The 24,351-nt window shown below is 39.4% G+C and overlaps 1 pseudogene; it reads left to right on the forward strand.

The window, feature by feature from the left end:
- The first annotated feature begins 12,250 nt into the window (after positions 1 to 12,250).
- Positions 12,251 to 20,031, forward strand: LOC131811232 (putative olfactory receptor 5AK3; annotated as a pseudogene).
- Positions 20,032 to 24,351: the final 4,320 nt, after the last annotated feature.

A 24,351-nucleotide genomic window follows, 5' to 3' on the forward strand; every position in this document is an offset into this window, starting at 1 on the left:
GTTTATTCCCGGAATGAAGTCTGTGGATGTAAACAGCGATATGACTACCTAGGCAATATGGAGTCACTCTGGCTAAGCAGGCCCTAATAGTTAAACAGGTTTTAACATTAAATTGGCCCTAACAGCAGGAACAAGCTACTGCCCAAAGAATAGAATGGGAGCCCAGTGAGATTATAGAATAGTGTGCCAAGTTCTCTCTTCACTTCCATTTCAACTTCATTTCTTCATAAGTCTATTTCGCGTTGGCTTTTCAGCAGCATTCAAACATAATTTTCTATTATTTGTACAAACATTGTTTTCTCTGGGACATCTTTCTAGACTTCACTAACCAGATTAAGTCTCCCTTGATAAGCTCCAACGCCCTGTTCACCACACTGATAAAACTTATCCCTGTCTGTATATCCACCACACTGAAAATGCCATGGGAGCTATCACTCATCATTTTATTACCAATCCAGCCCACTGTTTGGCATTGCGTGGGTGCTCAGTAAGTGTCTTAATAAATTAGTTCGTTAGAGCTATGGTGCATAAGCCTGGAAAGTTACACTGAGTCCACACTGAAAAAAAAAAAAATCTAAAATGCCAGGTTGGAAAACCTCTGCTTGGTTTAGTACACTACATGGATCCACAGGGAATCTTTGAGCTGAAGAGCAGTGTAATTGGAACTGGGATCTTGAAGGACCCTTCTGGAACCACATAAAGAGAAGACTGGAAGATGAGTGGCATGGAGGAGGGGAAACCAGCAAGATGACTAATTCAATAACTGGGTGAGAGATCATGAGAACCTAAATTTGGCTGGTGGGATAGATAATGAAATGGAAAGGAATAAATAAGACAGGTTGTAGAGACCTAAACCATGGAATATGGCACATTATTAAACATTAGGGAAGCCCAAAGACAATCCAAAGTTCCCATTGTAGGTGGTGAGATTAACCAAGGGGCAAAAAGTAGAAGATGGAGCAAAAGGGAAGGGTTGCTCTTAAACACCTTGAGCTTACGGTACTGAAAGAAAATCGGAGTGGGGTTGGCTAGCAGGTCATTGGAGAAAACGCCCTTGCAAAACCTGGAAGGGAAGTAAGGGCAAAAGATACTGACTTAAGCACACTCCCCAGAGAGCTCACCGAAAAAGAGAGTAGAGGGAGAGACTTGCTGTGATAGAGCATTTTAAGGACACTTTCAGTCAAGTTGGGGCGGTGGTGGGGGTGGGGAATGGACCAGCCTAAAGAAAAAAAGAAAAAAGAAAAAAGAAAAGAAAGCATTAGCTCAGTCCTTGCAGGATATATAAGGGAATGTCAGAGGCTAGAAAAGAAGTCTAATACTGAGAGAAGGCATCAGAGAGGAAAGCCCATTGTATTTCATTGACATTTTTTCCATTTGCAAAGCTGAGTTTGGTTCATCTCTAGAAAAACATAAAATATCCAGCTTGAAGAATGTGCCCTAAATATGTTGCACTATATTCTAAAAGGAAGGCTTGGCTAATGTTTGCAAGTTGGCCATCATTCATAAAAAGCACAGATAAGGATTTTATATTTGCATACCACCCAAAAATTTTTCTATAATGGCACAGACATAAAATTGCAATGTTTATATGAAACACAAGGGTGAAAGGTATAGGACGCTCATCGTGTAGGAGAACCCATCAGGAAACTCTGTGCTCCAGGCCCCACACAGCTGAACTGAGAGATGAAGGGATCAAGGTCACAGACTATCAGGGTGTCCCAGCATATCAGTTCTGGTTTACACCAGAATTCTTGTCTACACCACTTCAAGGAAGATGTCTGGATTTCACTACTAGTCCTGCAGAAAGAAACAGGAAACAGTCCCCGCAGGTGTATCATGTATTAAAAGACTGAGACACTTCTGTATCAGTCAGGAAATAGCCACTCCCCTCTACCCGAAGTCCTACCAACTCCCCCTCCCTGATGCCCCACTCCTTCTACCAAGACACACACCTCCATTTGTCCCAGAATGGAAGTGGGTGAGCCGGTGGGTGGGTAGTAATTTTCCATACCTCTTAAGCCCTTTCCGATGTGCTGAGGAAGTAGTTTATTTGCCAAAGACAAATATTCTACCCCAAATAAGGTTTAAACTCTAGGCTTCAGGTGAATTGAGCTTCACCATTTCCATGTGACCAACAAAAAATCTCCCAATTAAGAACAACCATTGGGGCGCCTGGGTGGCTCAGTGGGTTAAGCCGCTGCCTTCGGCTCAGGTCATGATCTCAGGGTCCTAGGATCGAGTCCCGCATCGGGCTCTCTGCTCAGCAGGGAGCCTGCTTCCTTCTCTCTCTCTCTCTGCCTGCCTCTCAGTGTACTTGTAATTTCTCTCTGTCAAATAAATAAATAAAATATTTAAAAAAAAAAAAGAACAACCATCAAAGCCACAAAACGTCTCTACCTGGTGACGAAAACAGTCAATAATCTTTATGCTTCAGACAAGCATTCAAAACATTCCTGGTAACTGCTGCCCAGAATCCACCTGTCACTGCACCAGTGCTGCCTATCCAGCGTGACCCAAAAAACAAGTAGCTGAAATTATTAACACCTGTAACTTGGAACTCTGTTCAAACAACTGGAAAAGGTGGCACAAGAGCAGTTTGGGTCTCCTTCTCACTGTAAATGCAAACACTGATTTACGTTAAAAGAATTCGTGTTACAATGCATGATTTATTGGGGGCAGGACTATGCAGAGCTAAAGAGAGAGTGTTTGAGGCTGTCTAAGCCCAACGGGGAGTTTTTAGCCAGAGTGGTGCATGGCCACAGCCCCCAAAAGAAGGTTCTCTTAAAAATTATGCATTCTAGGGGCACCTGGGTGGCTCAGTTTGTTGAGGATCTGCCTTTGGCTCAGGTCATGATCCGAGGGTCATGGGATAGGATTGAGCCAGGCATCGGGTGTCCTGCTCAATGGGGAGCCTGCTTCTCCTTCTCCCTCTCCCCCCTGCTCGCTCTCTCTCACTCTCTCTCTCTCAAATAAATAAGCGAAATCATTAAAAAATAAAATAAAATAGAAGTTGCACACCTACTAATTAACCATGTGATCATGAGTTTGCCCCTTCCTAGGATTACCTCTTTTATTCACAAATGACCCGTGTATTGGGGCTTTAAAAATACAACATATGTTAAAGTATCAGAACCAGGCCTGTCACTGGTCACCTTGCAGGAGCCATGGTACTAGCCTCCTGAGTGTTCTCCTTGCTTCCTCTCCCCCTCTCTCTCTCAGCAGCGACCTTGAACTTGATGTCCTACCTCCCTGGAATCTCCCCTAATCCATGTGCCCTCCCCTACCACCATTGCCTATCATTCCCTAAACTAACCTGTTTTCTTTCCTTTATAACATGTATGCCATCTGAAATTGTCTTCTTTCTTGGTCACCTCATCTCACTAGAATATAGGGGGGTGTTTTGTTTTGTTTGTTTTGTTTTTTAAGATTTTATTTATTTGACAGAGATCACAGGTAGGCACAGAGGAAGGCAGAGAGAGAGGAGGAAGCAGGCTCCCTGCTGAGCAGAGAGCCCGATGTGGGGCTCCATCCCAGGACCCTGAGATCATGACCTGAGCTGAAGGCAGAGGCCTTAACCCACTGAGCCACCCAGGCGCCCCTAGAATATAGGTTTTAATACAGAAACCTGGAAGAGTGCATCCTAAATGAGTGAATGAATTTAAGTGTGTCTTTGTCATTTACAAAGTGGAAGGAGAATGGGAAAATGACATGAGTTCCTTGAGAGCAGTGATTTGGGCCTATGTGTCTTCTGGTGCGGGCCCAGAGGGGGTACTCAGTAGATAGTCCTTCTTTGGGGACTCCTTTTGGGGACTCCTTTTCTCCACCTCAAGCCATCCACCACATCTCCCAGTGGTCCTGCAGAGGATGCAATTTCCTGGTGCCAAGCCACCAGCACTATCCAGGACAGCACTTTTTGCAAAAGGATTCTGATGCCCACTTCAGAGGACCCAGCAAGGAACTATGGAGACCCTGTGCTGTGGTTAAGGCAGGCTGCAGGCACATAGAATGCAGGCACGCCATTGTTCTGCCCTCAAGGAGTTGACAATTTTATAAAGAAGCCAAGAGTCATATGAATTAAAAAGAAGGATAAAATTAAGACAGTCCAGGGCTGTCAAAAATAGCAGGAGCGAGGGGTTACAAGGGTGTCGCTGGGTATCTATGCAGGAGCTGCCTTTGTCACGCTACAGGTTGAGGAGTCAAGGCAGGTAATGTGGAGGGGTGGAGCATGGAGAAGCCGGGATAGATGACAACAGTAGGGAGAGAAACTGGCTGGAGGGGTGCAGCCATGTGGGGGAAAAGGCCCCTGGGGGAAGGGGGGAGGCGGGAGGGAGAAGGGAATTCGGGGATTGCAGAGAAGGGGGCAGAGGTGTTAGGGGGTGAGCAGTGTGGGAAGGGGCTGCCAGGCTCCAGAAGACCTCGCAGGAGGGCCTCCACAGGGAAAAGAGGTTGGAAAAGCTGGAGGCAAACGGAGTCTAGGCAGCAGAATCGGCGTCCCTTTCCCCACATCTAGAAATCTTACCTTCCCATTTGAGGGCTCATCTTTCTATCCAGAGTACATATGCGGACTTGGACGACTCCTGCTGGAGAATGGCAGCCCCACCAGCGGGGGCTACCTGGCCCTGAACGTGCTGCTCCTGTGGCTGAGCTGGAAGGAAAGCAATCCCCACTGTCCTCCCCCACAGGCACTTTGCTGTAGATTATTAGGAAGCTCAGGCAATATTAATTATTCTAATACCAGCTAACATGTACTTAGCACTTACTCTGTGTCAGTCACTTACAAATATCCTCACCAAAATATTGATGCTATTATCCTCATTTTATAGGAGAGGAAACAGAAGCACAGAGAAGTTGAGTAAATTGCCCATGGCCACACAGGTGATAGGTAGTGGAGGCAGAACTTGAACCCAGGATGCCTATCTCCATAGCCAAGTACTGCTAGGCACTGGACCAAGAACACATTCCCACTGCACTGGCAACAATGTCTACTGTGCTCTGACCTCTCTGCCTTGGATTTCTCGCATGCTAAGTTAAGCTAGGGAGGGAGACAGGAAGGTAGCTAAATTCTCATCTGGTTCTAGTAATTTTCATACCCAGAGGGATTATCATGTACCTGCAGGTCCTCACATGCCCTCAAAATTTTTACTAATAATTTTCAATAGTATTTCATATCTTTCACCTACCAGAATGTAAACTTCCTGACAAGCAAGAGTCCAAAACTTATCTCTTGCTCACTGTGAGACCATCAGAGCCCAGAATGTACCAGAATCAAATCAGGTACTCAGTGAATATCTGTTGAATGATTGAATAAATTGAGTTCTTCCATCTTTTGTAACAAAATCCCTTAGCCATATAGGAACCGTGAGGCATCAATCATTTTGGAAATTTTTCAATCCCATAAAGCTGGTATCATTCTAAATCTTACCTTTCCCTGTTCATAGAACATCTTAAATGATCATGATGATATTATAAGCCTAGGAAATGCCCCTATCCAAAGGTATTTATGGAATTGAGGGCCAAAGCCTACTACCAGCTGACACAAAGAAGGTGACCAGAATTAATCAGAGCCAGATCTCCGTCCAGGTGAGCCTCACATTCTTTGTACATGGAGCTGGATGGAGCTATGAGAAACAGGTAAGTGTTTCGAGTGACAAGTATTAATGTGCCTTACTTATGCAGCCTTAATAACAAGCTAGACTGTCAGAAAGGAAGATATTTGGAGATGGTCCTCAAACTCATCAGAGTAAACAAGATGTAAATTCCCCTAAAGGATAGAAACTTGGGGGAAAAATAAATTTTAATGGTGCCAGCTGAGAAGTTCAATGCCATGCACTCAACTCAGCCCCCACTGTTTGAGATTCTTATGGGAATAGATCTTAATCCCAAGAGCTACTCTTCTCTCAAAGACATTGTGGGGTACCTGTTGTGGGGTACCTGTTCATGTCTGCAGGAGGCTAGGAAGGACTCAGCTGACCTCAACGTAATGGACTCTAACTGGCCTTCCTTAGTTTAAACAACTCAAGGATCAGCAGGTAGGGGAACCCTGGTTGTTTGGATTCTGTTTGCTTTTGCACCAAACTGCTGGATGACCCCTTGCCTCTGCCCCTAAGGAGTGCTCCAGGGATCATTTACTCTGTGAGAAGTTCTATAATGAGGCAGAAGGAATCCAGCCTTTATCTCCTTAGACCCCTCTGGATTGCTGTTAGCTTTTCACCATTTTCAGTTTTGACCAAGCCTCTCACAAAGCTTTTTGAACTCCATTTTATGTGTCAGTTAAACTGAGGGTTTGTTTTGTGGCAATGTCTTATCTGCTTTATCTGTACTTTATTTTGACCTACTTCTTCTGTCTTCTCCTTCCCAGTTAAATGGCCCCATCATTCACACAGTTGATCAGAACAAGCATCTAAAAGCCCAACTTGGTTTTCTCTCTCTTTCCCTACCTAAATTCAAACCAAAAGCAATTTTCCTGTAAACTACCTCTTCAAAACAATGCAACTAAATATCATTGTCTCCATATCCCTTATACTATTCTAATTCAAGCCCCTGTTATCTTTCAAAAGAAAGATGGCATGAGCCTCATCAAAGATCTTCCAACTTCTATTCTTGCTCTTATCTAAGTCTAATCAACAGCAGGAATAATCTGTCCAAAGCAATATGTCTAATGTCACTTCTCCCACAATGAAACTCTACTATGATGACTCCTTATCACACCAGGATAACATTCAAACTCCTGAAGGCTCTGTGTCATAAGGCATTTGCCCAGGTTTCTGACCCCATGTGTAACATGTCCCCTTCAGTCCTTCCAGCTCACTTTCTTGCCCTTGGAACACACCAATAGACCAGGTTCATTCCAGTTCCCACTTTAAGGATTGTGCACTATACTTTCCCACAGGTGGTTTTGGTTTTCCCTTTCATCTCTATAAGGAGGCCTCTCCAGACTAAGGTGGGACCTCTTATCAGACACCATCACTCCACACCCATTCATGTGTTTATTCCATGGATTATCCAGCATTTTATTTTGCTTAAAGCACTTACCCATGTTGGAAATTGTCTTGCCTTTTAATGGGTTTCTCTGTGCTTACTCTGCTCTGCACACACACTAGGATGCAACTTCCATGAAAATCATATCCATATGTTCCTATTTCCTATGTGATCCTGGTGCCTAGTGCAAGGCCTCCCATATGACAAGTGTAATAATATCTATTGCATCGACATTGCACATTTCACATAAAATCACTGAATTTATGTTTTTCCTCATAAAGACAGGATTTTGCTATTCGGTTTCTTTTTCAACTTTGGTTCTGGCTCAGACCTGGTGACTTAGATCTTAAATTCTGGATTCAAAGTGACTTACTTGAATTCCATATGCATATTGTACTACCCCTGCAGTCATGGCTGACTCACTTCCCTCTCTGAGAGGCAGTTTTTTAATCTATAAAATGCAGATAATAACAGTGCTTATGCCATAAGGTTGTGCACAGACTCAACAAGACAATCCGTGTAAAATCTTTGAGCCCAATGTTTCCTAATGGCCAACACTAAATACGTTTTATTAGTATTACCAGTGTTGGTTTGGTGCTCTCAGTAGTCACCACCATAAAGGAGAAGAGGCAGATTTCCCCACCAGAGAGTATGCCTCTTTCATTCACACCCATTCATGTGTTATTCTGGATTATCCTTCTAGCCCAGTCGGCATTTGTTCCATCAAAGGACGACTAGAACAAGGTCTGTTACTTAGTAGGTAACCAGGCAACAGATTCAAATTTATTGAGCACTTCAATAAACACGGATTAAATTACTGAATGCATGATTCCATCCTTAAATCCATGAAACCTGAAGTCCAAAGTCTCCAAGAGGTTAGGTAATTTGCTCATGTTTACCCAGTTAGGGAGAAAGTCAGGATTTGGACCCAGGCCAACTGACTCTGAGAGTTCATGCTTTAAATCCCTATGCCAGCCAGCCCTATCACTTCATCCATTTTCCTAGGAAGAAGACCAAGAGAGACAGCCTCTTTTTTTTAATTAACATATAATGTATTATTTGCCCCAGGGGTACAGGTCTGCAAACCATTAGGCTTAGACACTTCACAGAACTCACTATAGCACATACCCTCTCCAGTGTCCATAACCCATCCACCCTCTCCCTATCCACCTCCCTGCACCCCAGCAAGCCTCAGTTTGTTTTGTGAGATTAAGAATCTCTTGTGGTTTGGAGAGACAGACTCTTAATATGGCATGATAACCACTGGACACCAAATATGAGAAGAGGAGGCAAAAAAGCAGTAATTTAGAACAACCTATTGCTCTTCAGTCACAGTTCCTGCCAGGACCTCTATCTCTGGAAGAGAAGAATTTCAACTCTGCAGAATCACTCATTAGGCACTTGCACTCAGGGAAGAGTCCTAAAGAGCTCTCTGAAGTGATGGTCTAGAACTATAGGATAACGCCTGTGAACTTTCTTTTAATGATGCCACGGGACTAATGAAATGAGGCATGGAGATAATCAAGTTAGAAGGGCATGTGAATGTCTTCACTGAGGTTGCAGACAGAGCTTCCACTGAGGAACTTGCCTGTCTGTGCAACATCCCAGAGAGTCAGCAAGGTAAATGACAATGATAACAGGCACTGCAATGAGAAGAAGGGGCACTTTGATTAGGAGAAGACTTCTAGCAATGATAATCCTGATAACCTCTCTCGTGGCCAAGTCCTTTGTTGTTCAAGATATATGCATATGCATTCCCTTACTTGCTCTTCCAACACAACACAGATGTGGCTCCCTCTGAGGGAACCACATCTTCCTATTTTATACACAGAGAAACTAAAGTTTAGAGTAGAAAGATCCAGCAGGCAAAAGCGGATTTCCAAAACCAAGATTGGCCCCAGGTTGGAACAGATGGTCCCCAAACTCATAGGAGTAAACAAGATGCAAATTCCCTAAAGGACAGAAACTTGAAAAAAGAAAAACTTTAATGGTCTCAGCTGAGAAGTTCAACACTATGCCCTCAACTCAGCCCCCAGTGTTTGAGATTCTTATGGGAATAGATCTTAATCCAACAGCCCTCAAAAAAACTGCCCTCCCCCATTTGTAGCAAAAGCAAAAATATCACCTTATAGCAAGTGTTTTTCTAAGCAGACCCTTGGACCCAGTATCCCGAAGGAAAATCCAAGCCGAGAAGTCAGAGGAATATACCAGGAATTTTATCTCTGGTTCTTTGCAGACTCCGGAAGATCAAAAGTTGAAACAGAGTAGCAAGATGTACTGATGGAGTGAGCTGGGAGCATTTTTGACATTCAGTTCCTAAAACACTTGAATACTGTCAATGCACAGTAAAAGTTTTGAAGCTAAAAGAGTTCGTCTTGGTTACCAGCTAACACTGTGGGAATGGAACAAGTTGGATCTACATACAACTTAACTTTATTTAAGAATATCTTCGAGTAGAGCAGTAGTTGCTGGGGGCCGGAGGATGGAGGGAATGGGGACATGTTGGTCAAAGGGAACAAATTTTCAGTTAGAAAAGGAATAAGTTCCAGGGATCTGATGTACAGTGTGGTGATTCTAGTTAACAATACTGTATTGTGAGAGTTGTTATAAGAGTAGATTTTAAATATTCTCACCATAACAACAACATGATAATAATGTGAGGTGAAGGATATGTTAACTATTATTTTGCAATATACATGTGTATCAAATCCTCACAATCACATCTTAAACATCTACAATATTACATTCAATTTTATGTCAATAATATTGGGAGGGAAAATATCTTTGAAAGATGCACATAAAAATTCCATAGTCATTTAATATAGAAATTATTCCTAATTAGAGCAACACTCCTTATTTGTATATAATGGACTCCCTATTGTGTCTTTCCTTTAGCTTGTGGGCCAACATCACCATGCATTTGTTCAAATACTTCCTCTGCTTGGAGCTGCTTTCCCTGGCCATACATCTCTCTTTCTTATATAATCCCAAATACAGTTCTAGAACCAATTGTAAAGCCACTTTTTTTAGGGAAGTTTTCTATATCCTGTGATACAATGAGATTAGTTTGCTGAACTAAAGTCAAACAGCATATGGTTTGTATCTCCTTTGAACACTATTAACTTTAACTTTTGTCACAGAGAACCAACATAAAAATTGAACTTGAGGACTGGATGTAATTTGCTTACCAATTTAGATCCAAAATCTCTGACCATTGTTTTCAACACCTGAGATGTTGGATTTTTCCTTTGGACTGACCTCTTTTAACCCTTAAAATGGTAATAATAGTCTCATTTCTCTAATGTCGTGTAAAGGAGGTGTGGCTTTAATTAAAAAAAAAAACTGGCAGCATTTTGACTTGCTGAGAGTTAGTTCAGTATTCCTATAAACTGCACTTGAAAGGCAACTTGGGGTGTGTAAAACATATACAAGACATACTTAATAATTAAAACAAGACATACAGAATATACAACAAACACAGGTAATCACCAGATATCTATGAATATAAAATATCACCAATACCATAGAAGCACCAGTATTATATCTTACTGTAATTAGTCAAGAAGCACTTTCCTCAGCATTATGATTTTAAAATTCGGGTAGAGAAATGTAGGCCTAGGACACGTGGGTGGCTCAATAGGTTGTCTCTGCCTTCGGCTCAGGTCATGATCTCAGGGTCATGGAGCCCTGGGCTGGAGCCCCACATCGGGATCTCTGGGCAGTGAGGAGCCTGCTTCCCCTTTCTCTCTGCCTGCCTCTCTGCCTACTTGTGATCTCTCTCTCTGTCAAATAAATAAATTAAATCTTTTTTTAAAAAAAAGTTTTAAGAATTTTAGAGCTTACATCTAATGAACCCTCTAATCTATCAGTATCAGAAGATTTTTCAGTTTCTTGACCTTTTCTCAATGGAAAATATTATTAATATTTTATGCTACCTCTATTTACTCTTATTTTTTGACCTGTTTACCAATTTCTAAGCTCCCCATTTCTTCTTGTTTCTGAAACTTTTTTAAGGATCATATAACCCTCTTCTGAGCAACAGTCCTTACAAGCATATTTAGTGCGCAACATTTGGTGGTAAACTCTCTCCATTTGTTTTTGTACGACAGTGTTTTATCGATGTTTTTCATTAACTTCTTACATATAGATGTAAAACCTTCATAATAGTTAAAATGATGGTTCAGTGAGCACTGGGATGCACTTCACCTACATTAACCAATTATTTTTCTTTCCCTTTTGCTTTATCTCTACTCAGACAAATGGACAGATGAGAGATATCTGGCATGTCCCTTTTGCAAACAAAGAAAATCTCTATTATAACCACCTGTTCCCACCAAAGAAATTTGATATTGATAAAATTACATTATATATATTCACTATTATAATTTCCCCCACTTTCCTCGCAATATCTTTAGCAGATGTTGTATTTACAGATCCAGGAGCCAGTTAAGGATTGTGTATTGAATTTAGTTGCAATGTCTTCCCACTCTTATTAAATCTAGAACCGTCTCCTGCTTTGTATTATATTTGTCTGCTTTTTATGAAATTGATATTTTCTAAGTGTCTAAGCCAGTTAATTTGTAGAATTTCCTATCATCCAGATTTTTTCAAGTTGCTCCATGATGATTAGATCCAAGGGAACCATTTTTGGCATTAAAACATGAGTGATTCTGTTGTCCTTCCTTCTATATATGCACATGTATATGCATGTGTGTACATATATAAAATGAGAGGACTTTCTGGCATGAAAAGATGGGAGTTTTATGCTAAGGATAGTTGTACAAAGACATTCTGAAGTCAAACATGTGTAAACCATGACCAGACCTCAGAAAATTTCTCTAATTCATGCTTCTAATTTCAGGAGCTTGACCAGGATTAGATGGATAAATGGCTGAGAAAAACCTGCAAGTAAAGAAAAGGTGCAAAATCATATTTGAATATTGTTGCCAGCAAATAGGGATACCTGTTTAATACAGTGGAAACATGTGTTATATGTTTCTTGAAATCACACATATTAGAAGTGTATCTTCTATGAGATCTTCATCTTTGAAAATGAATCCATGGCTCACATATCACTTTTTATGTGGTGATTACTTATCAGGGCAGTAGTAGAAATATAGAAAACAATATATCTTTTTTGTGAGTGTTTGCCATAAGAAGTGAACTTAAAAACAGGTGGCTGAAATATAAGAAACTTATTTTAAGAAGTTGCAAAGATTCTCTTTCTGTTCTTAGTCATCTTCTTCTTGGTCCTTTCTAGACTTCAGTAGCCATGACAAAAGAAAATAGCACTGAAGTGACTGAATTCTTTCTTCTGGGATTTGGTGCCCTATACAAGTTTTGATACATCCTCTTCATTGTATTTCTGGTCATCTGTGTGACTACTGTGGAATGATCCTACTCATCAAGACAGATTCCAGATTTCAAACATCTATGTACTTTTTCCTACAACATTTGGCCTTTGTTGATATTTGTTATTCCTCTGTTATCACTTCCAAGAAGCTGCAAAACTTCGTATTAGAAAATAAGTCTATATCATTTGAGGGCTGTGTAATGCAATGATTGTTTTATGCAACATTTGCACTCAGTGACTGCTACGTCCTGGCTGCTATGGCAGTGGACCATTATGTAGCCTTCTGTAACCCACTTCACTATCTCACAATCATGTCCCAAAGAGCCTGCCCCCAATTGGTAGCTGGTTCATATGTCATGGGTTCAATAAATACTTCTGTGCATACAGGTTTTACATTTTCACTGTACTTCTGCAAATCCAATACCATCAATTACTTTTTCTTTGAAGTCCCCCCAATTCTCACTTTTTCATACTCTAACATTGACATCAACATCATGCTCCTTGTCTTTGTAGGATTTAACTTGATGTTCACTGTGTTGGTTGTCATCTTTTCTTACATGTATATCATGGCTGCCATCCTGAAGATGTCTTCTGCTGCAGGAAAGAAAAAAGCCTTCACCACATGTGCCTCCCACCTGATAGCAGTAATTAGTTCCTGTAAAACCCTATCACACATGTACTTGCAGCCTCAGGCTAACAATACCTAGGAGAATATGAAAGTGGCCTCTCTTTTATGGCATTGTGATACCCATTTTGAACCCCCTGATCTATAGCCTGAGAAACAAGGAGGTGGTTTCACTTATTTGTGGAGCATAACAAATAGCCTAGAGGACATGGGGAGTTAGAGAGGAGAAGGGAGTTGGGGGAAATTGGAAGGGGAGGTGAACCATCAGAGACTATGGACTCTGAAAAACAATCTGAGGGTTTTGAAGGGGCGGAGCGGTGGGAGGTCAGGGTACCAGGTGGTGGGTATTATAGAGGGCACAGATTGCATGGAGCACTGGGTGTGTTGCAAAAATGATGAATACTGTTATGCTGAAAATAAAAAATAAATTAAAAATAAAATAAAATAAGCTCTAAAAGTGATGAAGAAAAAGTTCTTCTAGGCTGGACCCAAGTTTTTAAAATCAGCACATCAGAGCATCAGGTAGGGATATTTGACCATTGTGTAATGTTTCTAAAGTTGGGAACACATTCACGTCTTAGGCCAATGCTTTTCAATAGGTAAGTTCTTAAGATGCAAGAAATATGGTAACATCTCTTGGAACTAATTTCCCCCTGAATAGAGTTTGAGAAATATGTCTCAGACTTTCCATATTTTATTGAGATTATTTAAAATATTAAAAAGTATGTACAGACTTCATAAAGTATTTAGTTGCTTGAAATATATTTCAGATGTGTTCTTAAAGACTAGAAAACCTCAGTTTTGTAGATAATCAATATTAAAATTGAAGTTCATTATTTTCCTTTCACTTAAATGACTTCCCTAAATTATTTACAAAGAAACTTTTCATATGTTCTGTTCCAATTATTGTATAAGCATGAATGTAAAATAAATGCACTATTTTGTAAAATCCCTTGTGACTCTGGCTATACTTCCTACTTAATAGTTCCATATTAGTTACATTCTCTAGTATTTGAAAACACTTATTTCTTATGTGATTATGACTTATGTTTGTCATTAGTTACCCTCTTCATTCCAAATCCATCTCTTTCTTGCATAAGGTAAGGAAACTTCCAGAAATATTTTCTATATCTCTCCCTACTTAAGATAGAAAAACTAGAATGTAGATTGATCCAAAAATCTAAACAATTCACTTATGAAAGGGCATCAATCATTTTAATCTAGAAAAATAACTTTAAACCATAGGAATTCAATGAGAAGTTGAAGGGAGTCCAAGAGCCCTTTGAATCAGGAAGATAAGCTGTTACCAGAAGTGCTTAAGTAAGTAGATTGAGGACAAATGATGGGAACCACCACGTGAATCTAAAGAGGCCATGCTAGTTACATGAAAAAACAAGTTTCACATGAAAATTACACCAGACATACTAATGATCTGTCAGAAAATGTATTGTTAAGTAAAGCAGAAAGAAACGGAAAACAAAAAGAGAAGAAGAAATATTTTTCAAATATGATATTTTGCATCCATCCTGAAAGAAGAGAAAAAATTAACCTGGAGTCGATGTGGGATGACCCGAGTCTTCCCAGCAAAGACTCCACGTAAAGGAGGAGACCTTCTATAAAGGGAAGGTCCGAGTACCTTCAGAAACCAGGATCAGGATCAGTTGCTAAAGAGTTATTAGCAAATTAGACAGAGGGTGCCCTGAGACCCTGGAAAATCAGAGACTAATGTACAATATGGTGTCTATTGTTAAAGTACTATATTGTATATTAGAAATTTGCTAAGGAGGCAGAAAAAGGAAAATTGTAATCATATAAAGTGACAGATATGTCAATGAGTTTGATTGTGGTGATCATTTTACAATGAATACTTGTGTCAAAATATCAAGATGTACATTTCAAATATATATAAACTTTGCCATGTATACCTCAGTAAAGCTGGAGGGGAAAGATGATGAAACAAAAACTTGGTACATTTTGGGAAGTCTAAATGGCCAAGTTGGAAATAGGGTGCAAAATGGAGAGTCACAGAGTACTCTGCATTCAATTACCAAGGTGAAAGAAATCCCAAAAGGAAATAAGTTCTGTGACACATGGACATAAGCAATGAAATCTGTGAAATTTATATGAAGAAAGAAATGGTTGATCTGGGCTGTGACAGGGAATGGTCAGGGATTGTTAGCACTTATCCAAAAGAAAAACTTCCCTTTCCCCATATAGAGTAGTAATGGTCTGATGCATAATCATACATTGTTTCATCAGTCGCCAGCTACACCTTATTGTTTCATAAATCATCAACAGCCCATGATTTAAAGGGTGTTTCAGGTCTGGCAACTGTCTCTAAAACATTATGATAGAAACTCAATTAGTCAACCAAAATTTGAAGTTGATGATGATCCAGATGACTAACTTTACAGAAAATATTAGTCTAGACCAAGATGGAAGAAAATATAGCATCACACACAAAAATTTGGAACAAGAAAGACACAAAGAAAAAGAATACCTACAGAAGCTGAAAGACAAATTGTCTACTCACCTCCTGCTGCAAAATGTAGCTGGTTGTCCATTCTCCTTTTACTCCTGCTTTGTGTGGAAGATGATGCAGTCAGGTAAGAAGATATTACACTTCTCAGCTTTCTTTGTAGCTAAGATGGCATATGTCTTAGTTTGTTTTCCTGGGATACGTACTTGGGTAAAGATAACATATGCAGGAGGTGTGAAGAATTAACCATAACCTAAAGAGCAGTCTAGTCTATGTCTTCAGCTACTGGGGTGATCTGTAAGCCCCTGGAATATCATTCCTGACAGGGGCGTCTTTGTTTTCCTGGAGAATTTGGCCACTGAACAACCTAACATTGTGATTTATCATAGAAGCTTTGAGACACGCCTCATTAGTTCTAACGTTCAGAGAGACTTGGGGGCTAAAGCTGAGAAGGAGAGATCAGCCACATGAAAAATATGTCATACCTATAACCACAAAGAATCTGGATATTAAAGGTGAGTCTCCCAGGTCAGCAGTACTCCATGTGTGTTGCTACATGTTGATGTTCTGAGGATGATGGAATTTTTGTGTTTGGATCCTCACAAAATTTGCCCTATGCATTTCTTCCTTTGGCTACTTTTAACTTGTATCTTTTTATTATAGTTAAACTAAAATTATATGTAGAGTTCTTTCCTGATGTGTTAGCCAGTTTGGACTCTTTTACAAATTACCATAGACTGAGTGGCTTCTAAAAAACAGAAATTTGGTTCTGGAAGTTAGAAGTCTGAGATCAAGGTGTCAACATGATCAGAGAACCGCCTTCTGGATGGCAGACTGCCAATCTCTGCTGTGTCCTCAATGATAGAAAAAGATCTAGAGAGCTCTCTGGGGTCTCTTCTATAAAAGCATGAATCCCACTCATCAGGCTACACCCTCGAGATGTGCCTCCTCCAAAACCTTCACCAACTGATACCATCACATTGAAGATTAGGATTTTGACAGAAGGATTTGGAGGGACACAAACATTCAGTCCAAATCACCAGAGTTCAGTGTGTCATTCTAATGAATTGCCAAGCCTGAGGGTGATTGTGGAAAAGCCCCCACATTTGTAACCAGCTGCAAATGGGGGTGGTCCTAAGGACCCCTGGACTTTTGACTGATGTCTGAAGTGACATCAGTCCAATGGGAATGGTTTTCCCACACTGTGCAATTTGCTAACCTTTTGGGTGGGAGTTATCCCAAACAACAGAGAGCAGGAAGCATGAGATATAGAAAAACAGAAGTAAGGAAAGGGCAAATAACTTAGCTGATTTACACCCTGGAAACTAGAACTCAGTCTCAGTCCCTGAAGGACAAGACTGTTATTCAATCCTTCTGCCCCATTGCATGGAGGTCACCCAAGGTCATCCTCAGGCTTCAGAGACATTCCTGAGGTAGAGAAGCAGAGAGACACTATAGGAAACCCTATAACACACACAGCGCTGTCCACTACAGATGCATGAAATCAAATAGCTGAGGAGATGTAGCACAAGACACTGAGACCTCTGCTACCCATACAACACATTTCCAGCCAGTGAGATGTGAGGGAAAATCTGCTGGATTGGGGGAAAGCTTGCATTTTCCTAATAAAGAGTATATATTTGTATTCATATTCATATACACAAATATATGTTTGTCACCCTACCTTCCTGGATCCTTTTTTCTGCTTTGAAAGGAATGTGATATTTAGAACTATAGTAGGCAGGTCAGACAGTGAGGCAACCAGCACATGGGAAAGATTAAGCAAATTAGAAAAGTGCAAGTCAATGAATGACTGAAAAGAATAGTTTGACCTATGACTAGTTTTACTTGAGTTTTTAGAAAATGAGAAGCTACTAACGTCATCTGTCAATTTAATTTGGGGGGAAAATATGACAGACAATAAGAAAATGAAATGCCAAGTTTGACTAAGCTTATTTTAACTGGTTGGTGAACTCAATTTCAAATTTATAAGATGGATTTGGGTTCAATATTTTGGTTTTATTTTTCTAAATCTCTAATATAATTGCCTCTGTGTGTATTCTTTTAGATTAAGGTGTGATTTTCAAATACAAATGTATTTTACCCAAATTTTCATGGTAAAGGAAATGCCTCCATAGGTTTTCTTTCAAAACGTTACATGACAATTATGATGATTATTTTATCTACTATATTTTTATTTTATTAGAACTCAAATCAGCAAAAATAGAATGCTTAAAAATTTGAGATCAATCATGTCAAATAGAATTAAATAATTCCAGACAAATATTGTTACTTTTTCTTTGTAAAAAAAAAAAAAAAAAAAAAAAAGGAAAGTACAAGTCAAAACCTCCAAACTATGGTTATAAAGGAAAAATAAGTCTCTGTTTTGTGAGCCAAAGTAAATTGTTTTTTTTTTTTTTTCTACCAGGAGTAGAACACATTCCTAAGTGAGACATTTGTCATGCAACAAGTAATATCAAATGTCGATTCACCATCATCACTAGCCATGAAGGAAATACAAATCAAGACCACATTGAGATACCACCTTACACCAGATAGAATGGCCAAAATTAGCAAGACAGGAAACAACGTGTGTTGGAGAGGATGTAGAGAAAGGGGAACCCTCTTACACTGTTGGTGGGAATGCAAGTTGGTGCAGCCACCTTGGAGAACAGTGTGGAGATTCCTCAAGAAATTAAAAATAGAGCTTCCCTATGACCCTGCAATTGCACTCCTGGGTATTTACCCCAAAGATACAGATGTAGTGAAAAGAAGGGCCATCTGTACCCCAATGTTCATGGCAGCAATGGCCACGGTCGCCAAACTGTGGAAAGAACCAAGATGTCCTTCAGTGGATGAATGGATAAGGAAGATGTGGTCCATATACACTATGGAGTATTATGCCTCCATCAGAAAGGATGAATACCCAACTTTTGTAGCAACATGGATGGGACTGGAAGAGATTATGCTGAGTGAACTAAGTCAAGCAGAGAGAGTAAATTACCATATGGTTTCACTTATTTGTGGAGCATAACAAATAGCATGGAGGACAAGGGGAGATGGAGAGGAGAAGGGAGTTGGGGGAAATTGGAAGGGGAGGTGAACCATCAGAGACTATGGACTCTGAAAAACAATCTGAAGGTTTTGAAGGGGCAGCGGCATGGGAGGTTGGGGGAACCAGGTGGTGGGTATTAGGGAGGGCACAGATTGCATGGAGCACTGGGTGTGGTGCAAAAACAACGAATTTTCACAATGAAAATAAATAAATAAATAAATAAATATGTTACATGACGATTATGACTATTATTTTATCTACTATATTTTTATTTTGTTAGAACTCAAATCAGCAAAAATAGGATACTTAAAAATTTGAGATCAATCATGTCAAATGAAATTAAATAATTCCAGACAAATATTGTTACTTTTTCTATGTAAAAAAAAAAACAAAAGGAAAGTACAAGTCAAAACCTCCAAACTGTTGTTATAAAGGAAAAATAAGTCCCTGTTTTTGTAAGCCAAAGTAAATTGTGGGGTTTTTTTCTACCAGGAGTAGAACACATTCCTAACTGAGACATTTGTCATGCAACAAGTAATATCGAATATCAATTCACCATCATCACTAGCCATCAGGGAAATACACATCAAAACCACAGGGAGATACCACCTTACACCAGTTAGAATGGCCAAAATTAACAAGAATGAAAACAACCAATGTTGGAGAGGATGTGAAGAAAAGGGAATCCCCTTACACTGTTGGTGGAATGCAAGCTGGTACAGCCACTCTGGAAAACCGTATGGGTGTTCCTCAAGATGTTAAAATTAGAACTACCCTACAACACACTATTGCACCACCAGGCATTTATTCCAAAGATACAGATGCAGTGAAAAGAAGGGGCACCTGTACCCCAATGTTCATAGCAACAATGCCCACAATAGCCAAATGGTGGAAGGAGTCGAGATGCCCTTCAACAGATAAATGGATAAAGATGTGGTTCATATGCACAATGGCATGTTACTCAGTCATCAGAAAGGATGAATATCTACCATTTGCATGGACACGGATGGAAATGGAGGGTCTTATGCTAAGCCAAATAAGTCAAGCAGAGAAAGACAGTTACCATATGGTTTCACTCATATGTGGAACATAAGGAATAGCACAGAAAACCACAGGGGAAGGTAGAAAAAACTAAGTGGAAAGAACTCAGAGAGGGACATAAACTATAAGAGACTCTGGACTCCAGGAAACAAACTGAGGATTGCATAAGGGAGGGGGTTGAGTGGATGGGGTAACCAGGTGATGGGTATTAAAGAGGCTCATCACAACATGTATTGTGATGAGCACTGGGTGTTATACACAACTAATGAATCATTGAACACCACATCAAAAACTAATGCTGTACTGTATGTTGGCTAACTGAACATAATAATAATAAAAAATATATATGTTTACATAGTAGTAACCCTCTTTGTCACATTATGGGCCTATGCCCCTAAATTAAGACTAGCTTTGTTTTTTTTTTTTTTTTTCAGATAATCATGTTTTTTGCTGATTATGGTGACAAGGTCAACTTTCTGGATCTAAACACAGATTCTTAGACATATTAAAAAATTGTTCAACCTGGGGTGCCTGCAGGGTTCAGTTAATTATTGACTCTTAGTTTCTACTCAGGTCATGATCTCTTGGGTCCTGAGACTGAGCCCCACCTCTGGCTCCGCACTCAGTGGGGAGTCATCCTGGATATTCTCTCCCGCTCCCTCTCGCCAAACTCACTCTCAAATAAATAAATCTTTTTCAAAAACTTGTTCAACCTGATTTATAACCAAAAAAAATTTTTAAAGAGTTGTTTTATAACAAGGCAACACACACACACACATCCCTAATGCCAGTACCATGAATTAAATTTATCCTATCTAGAAAGCTTAAAAGTTTTCAGCAGAAAATAACTATAACTGTTGTTTATTCCAATCCAACTCAGCCCCCGGAATCTCAGATTCTTGAGGGAGCTAATATTGATCCCTTAGGCCCTAGCTATAAACTCCCCAATTAGAAGAAAGCACACAGAAAGACCCTGGAGGCAATCAGCCAGCACCGGCTGCAGAAGGAGAATCTGCAGGCAACTCTGGTGTAAGTAAAACAAAGCAAATCCCATTTTTCAAAATCAGCCACATATCATCCCACTGAGTGCTAGAAATGTTTCACCCAAGACCATGGATAAGCCCTTCATCCCTGGTGATCTAATGGCACTGGAAGAAGGGATCTGAAGATTAAAAGAATAAATAAATGAAAGCTATTTTCATACATTATTTGCATGGGTTATTATGACCAATTCTGAGTAACCATTCGATGCCAGGCCCTGTGCTGGGAATTTTACATAAATCACCTCACTTTGTCACATCATTACAAGCAGCCTTTACTTCTTTCTCTTCCTCTTCCTTTTTAAGATTTTTTTTATTTATTTGACAGACAGAGATCACAAGTAGGCAGATAGGTAGGCAGAGAGAGAGGAGGAAGCAGGCTCCCTCCTGAGCAGAGAGCCTGATGCAGGGCTTGATTCCAGGACCTGAGATCATGACCTGAGCCGAAGGCAGAGGCTTAACCCACTGAGACACCCAGGCGCCCCTTCCTCTTCCTTCTTAAAACAGTTAAAGCTATCTCAAAAAGAAAAGGTGCTGAAGTTTTTATGTTTAAAGACTTTCTCTCTCCACTCCCATGCCCAGGGATAACCACTAAACATTTGTTATGGATCCTTCTTGAGCTTTTTCATGGATAAAGAAAGTGAGAAAAAAAGAGAATGGATGTGAATAAATGTTTAATTTTTAACAGGGTTCATACTTGGGGCACTTGGTCAGTTAAGTGTCTGACTCTTTTTTTTTTTAAGATTTTATTTATTTATTTGACAGAGAGAGAAAGACAGCAAGAGTGGGAACACAAGCAGGGGTGGGGTGGGAGAGGAAGAAGCAGTCTCCATGCTGAGCAGGGAGCCCAAGTTGGGGCTCGGTCCCAGGACCCTGGGATCATGACCTGAAACAAAGGCAGAAGCTTAATGACTGAGCCATCCTGGTGCCTCAAGTGTCTGACTCTTGATTTTGGCTCAGGTCATATCTCAGGATCTTGGGATCTAGCCATGTGGGGCTCCTTGCTCAGTGAGAGTCTGTTGGAGATTCTCTCTCCCTCACTCTCTCCCCCCACCCCTGCTCCATGCTCAAATAAGTAAAGAAATCTTTTTTTTTTTTTTTAAAGTGTCCATGCTTTACGTCTTACTCTGCAGATTGCTTTGCTCATTTAACAATATGACAGGAGCACCTTTCTATAAGAGCCCCATATTTTCATCACACTTTTTGGATCCCACAATATGAATCTATTATTTATTTAGCTCTATTTCCAAATTTTTGTTTTACAAAAATGTTACACTGTTATAATAAAAATTATGACCTTCTAAGCAATTCTGTGCTCCTATCTTATAGACAATGGAACTGGGGCCAAGGAGAGTTACATACACACTTTGTCTCTATGGTGTGACCACAATTCAAACCCAGGTCAGCCTATTTCCTTTCTACCACATGGTACTGAATATAAAGGATGCTTCAGAAGCACCAGGGTTCTGTATGGGTTAATCATGCTCATAATACTCAAATACTTTTGGTAGGGGTGTGTCCCTTGTTCTGGTTTTTCATAGCTCTTGAAAATTGCTATGAAAATTGTCCCCCAATATGTCATATGTTTTATTTAAATTCAAGATGATTAACCTGAAATGGTAAATGTCATTATGCTATCAAGATTTTAAGTTGAATGGACCCATGACCAATTCTATCTTCCTCTGACAAGTGCATTTATGTACTGGTGCAAACTCCTTGAAAAGACTGCACTTCAACCCCTACCCCTCACTAAATATTGAAAAGGATTATTTCTTTTTCCATCACTACAGATTTAAGCCACCCTATTTATTCCTCATGATATTTGGAAGAACCAGACTGCCCAGGAAACATTAACAACAGGTTTAGTGTGTTATACTCCCCACCACTAAAGTCACAGTCTGATCTAAAACTATCTCATCTCAGATCTACAGCTCTGCCTGACATTACTGATACCAAGGTACAGGAGCTTTCTACTGATGTCTTGAGGTTGTGGCTTTTCCTTGTGAGGGACTTCTGTTATTGCATAGTACTTAAGGTGCATGAAAATATATTTAAGATAATGTAACAACCATCCATGGAGCCACCATCTAACTTCTGCAACTTCCTTCTTATTACTTAGCAATCCATTTGAGAAATATAACCCTGTGGATGTTGTGACACTAATTTACTAAATTTTCACTGATTTACTTAATAGTTAACATTTTTTCTATGATCAACAATGCTTCTTGTGTGTGTATGAATATATTTATATACATACATATATATACTTATATATTTAAGTTGTATATGATATTATATAATATATATTATATAATATGTATAACATATCTTAGGTAATATAAGATATGTTATACTACATACATATCTTACACACACATATATATGGTGTAACGTATATATATATGTGTGTGTGTGTGTGTGTGTATATATATGATTGATTATGTGGTCAAGAACTTCTCTAGAATATGAACCTATGATGGAAATTTTGGAAGGCATATATTTAATTCTACTAATATTTCCGAAGTTGCCTCCAACATGATCTTGCTAATTTACCTTCTCAGCAGAAATATATGACTCTATAGCTTCACCAGAACTTGGCGTTTTAAACTGAGAAATGCAAAACTATATTTCAATACAGAATTAATACACAATTATCAGATTACTAGTGAGTTGTGTGTATTTTCTCTTCTGTTTCTTAAAAAGGCATTCTCTTACTAAAGAGAATGTTTAGATTTTATTTATTCTTTTTATTTAAATTCAATTAGCCTACATATAGTAGTACATCATTAGCTTCGGATGCAGAGTTCAACAACTCATCAGCTGCGAGTAGCACCCAGTGCTCATCACACCACGTGCCCTCCTTAATGCCCATCACCCAAATACCTAACCCCCCCACCCACCTCCCCTCCAGAAATCCTCAGTTTAAGAGTCTCTCATTGGCTTTTCTCTCTCTCTGATGACTTCCCATTCTGCTGAGTGAAATAAATCAATCAGAGAAAGACAATTATCATATGGTTTCACTTATATGTGGAATATAAGAAACGATACAAGGATCATAGGGGAAGGGATGGAAAACTGAATGGGAAGTCATCAGAGAGAGTTGTATTTTCCTATTTTTGTTGACCATTTAGGTTTTCTTTCTATAATTACCCCAACTAGATATTTTGTAGATTTTTCCCGTGGGATAATTTATAGAAATTCTTTATTTATACTGGATGATAATCCCTTAACATTTGTATGTACTGCAAACAAATTTACCTAAGTGAATTCTAGTCGTTATTTAGTCTTTTCTCTTTTATAATGTTGGCATTTTTAATTTAGATATGGTTGCATTTTCAATGTTTTATTTTTTGTTCATTCAATGTTTTATTTTTTGTCCTGTTTAAATATTTTTCTGTATATCTCAAGCATGGATATTTTGTTGTTTTATTCTCAAAGCCTTACAATTCAAATCTTTAATCCACTTGGAAATTATTTTTGTAAAATGTAAAGTACAAATACAATATCTTTCTCATGTGTATAAACATTTATAGCTCCCGTTTATTGGACCATTTTTCACTCAAGTACATTCTCTTGGTTTCATATATCAAGTTTCCAGTAGACCTGTGGACTTATTTATTATGTCTTTTTATCAAGTCCATCGACCCATTTGTCCTCATATCATACCATACCATAATGTCTTTATTATTACCACTTCTTAGTAAATTCTGATATCTGAGAGAATAAGTTCTCACCTTGTTGTCCTTTAAAAAACTTGTCTTGGGAGGGGGGTAGGGAGAC

The sequence above is a fragment of the Mustela lutreola genome, chromosome 1 (genome assembly GCF_030435805.1).
Source record: "Mustela lutreola isolate mMusLut2 chromosome 1, mMusLut2.pri, whole genome shotgun sequence".
Classification (NCBI taxonomy): Eukaryota; Metazoa; Chordata; class Mammalia; order Carnivora; family Mustelidae; genus Mustela; species Mustela lutreola.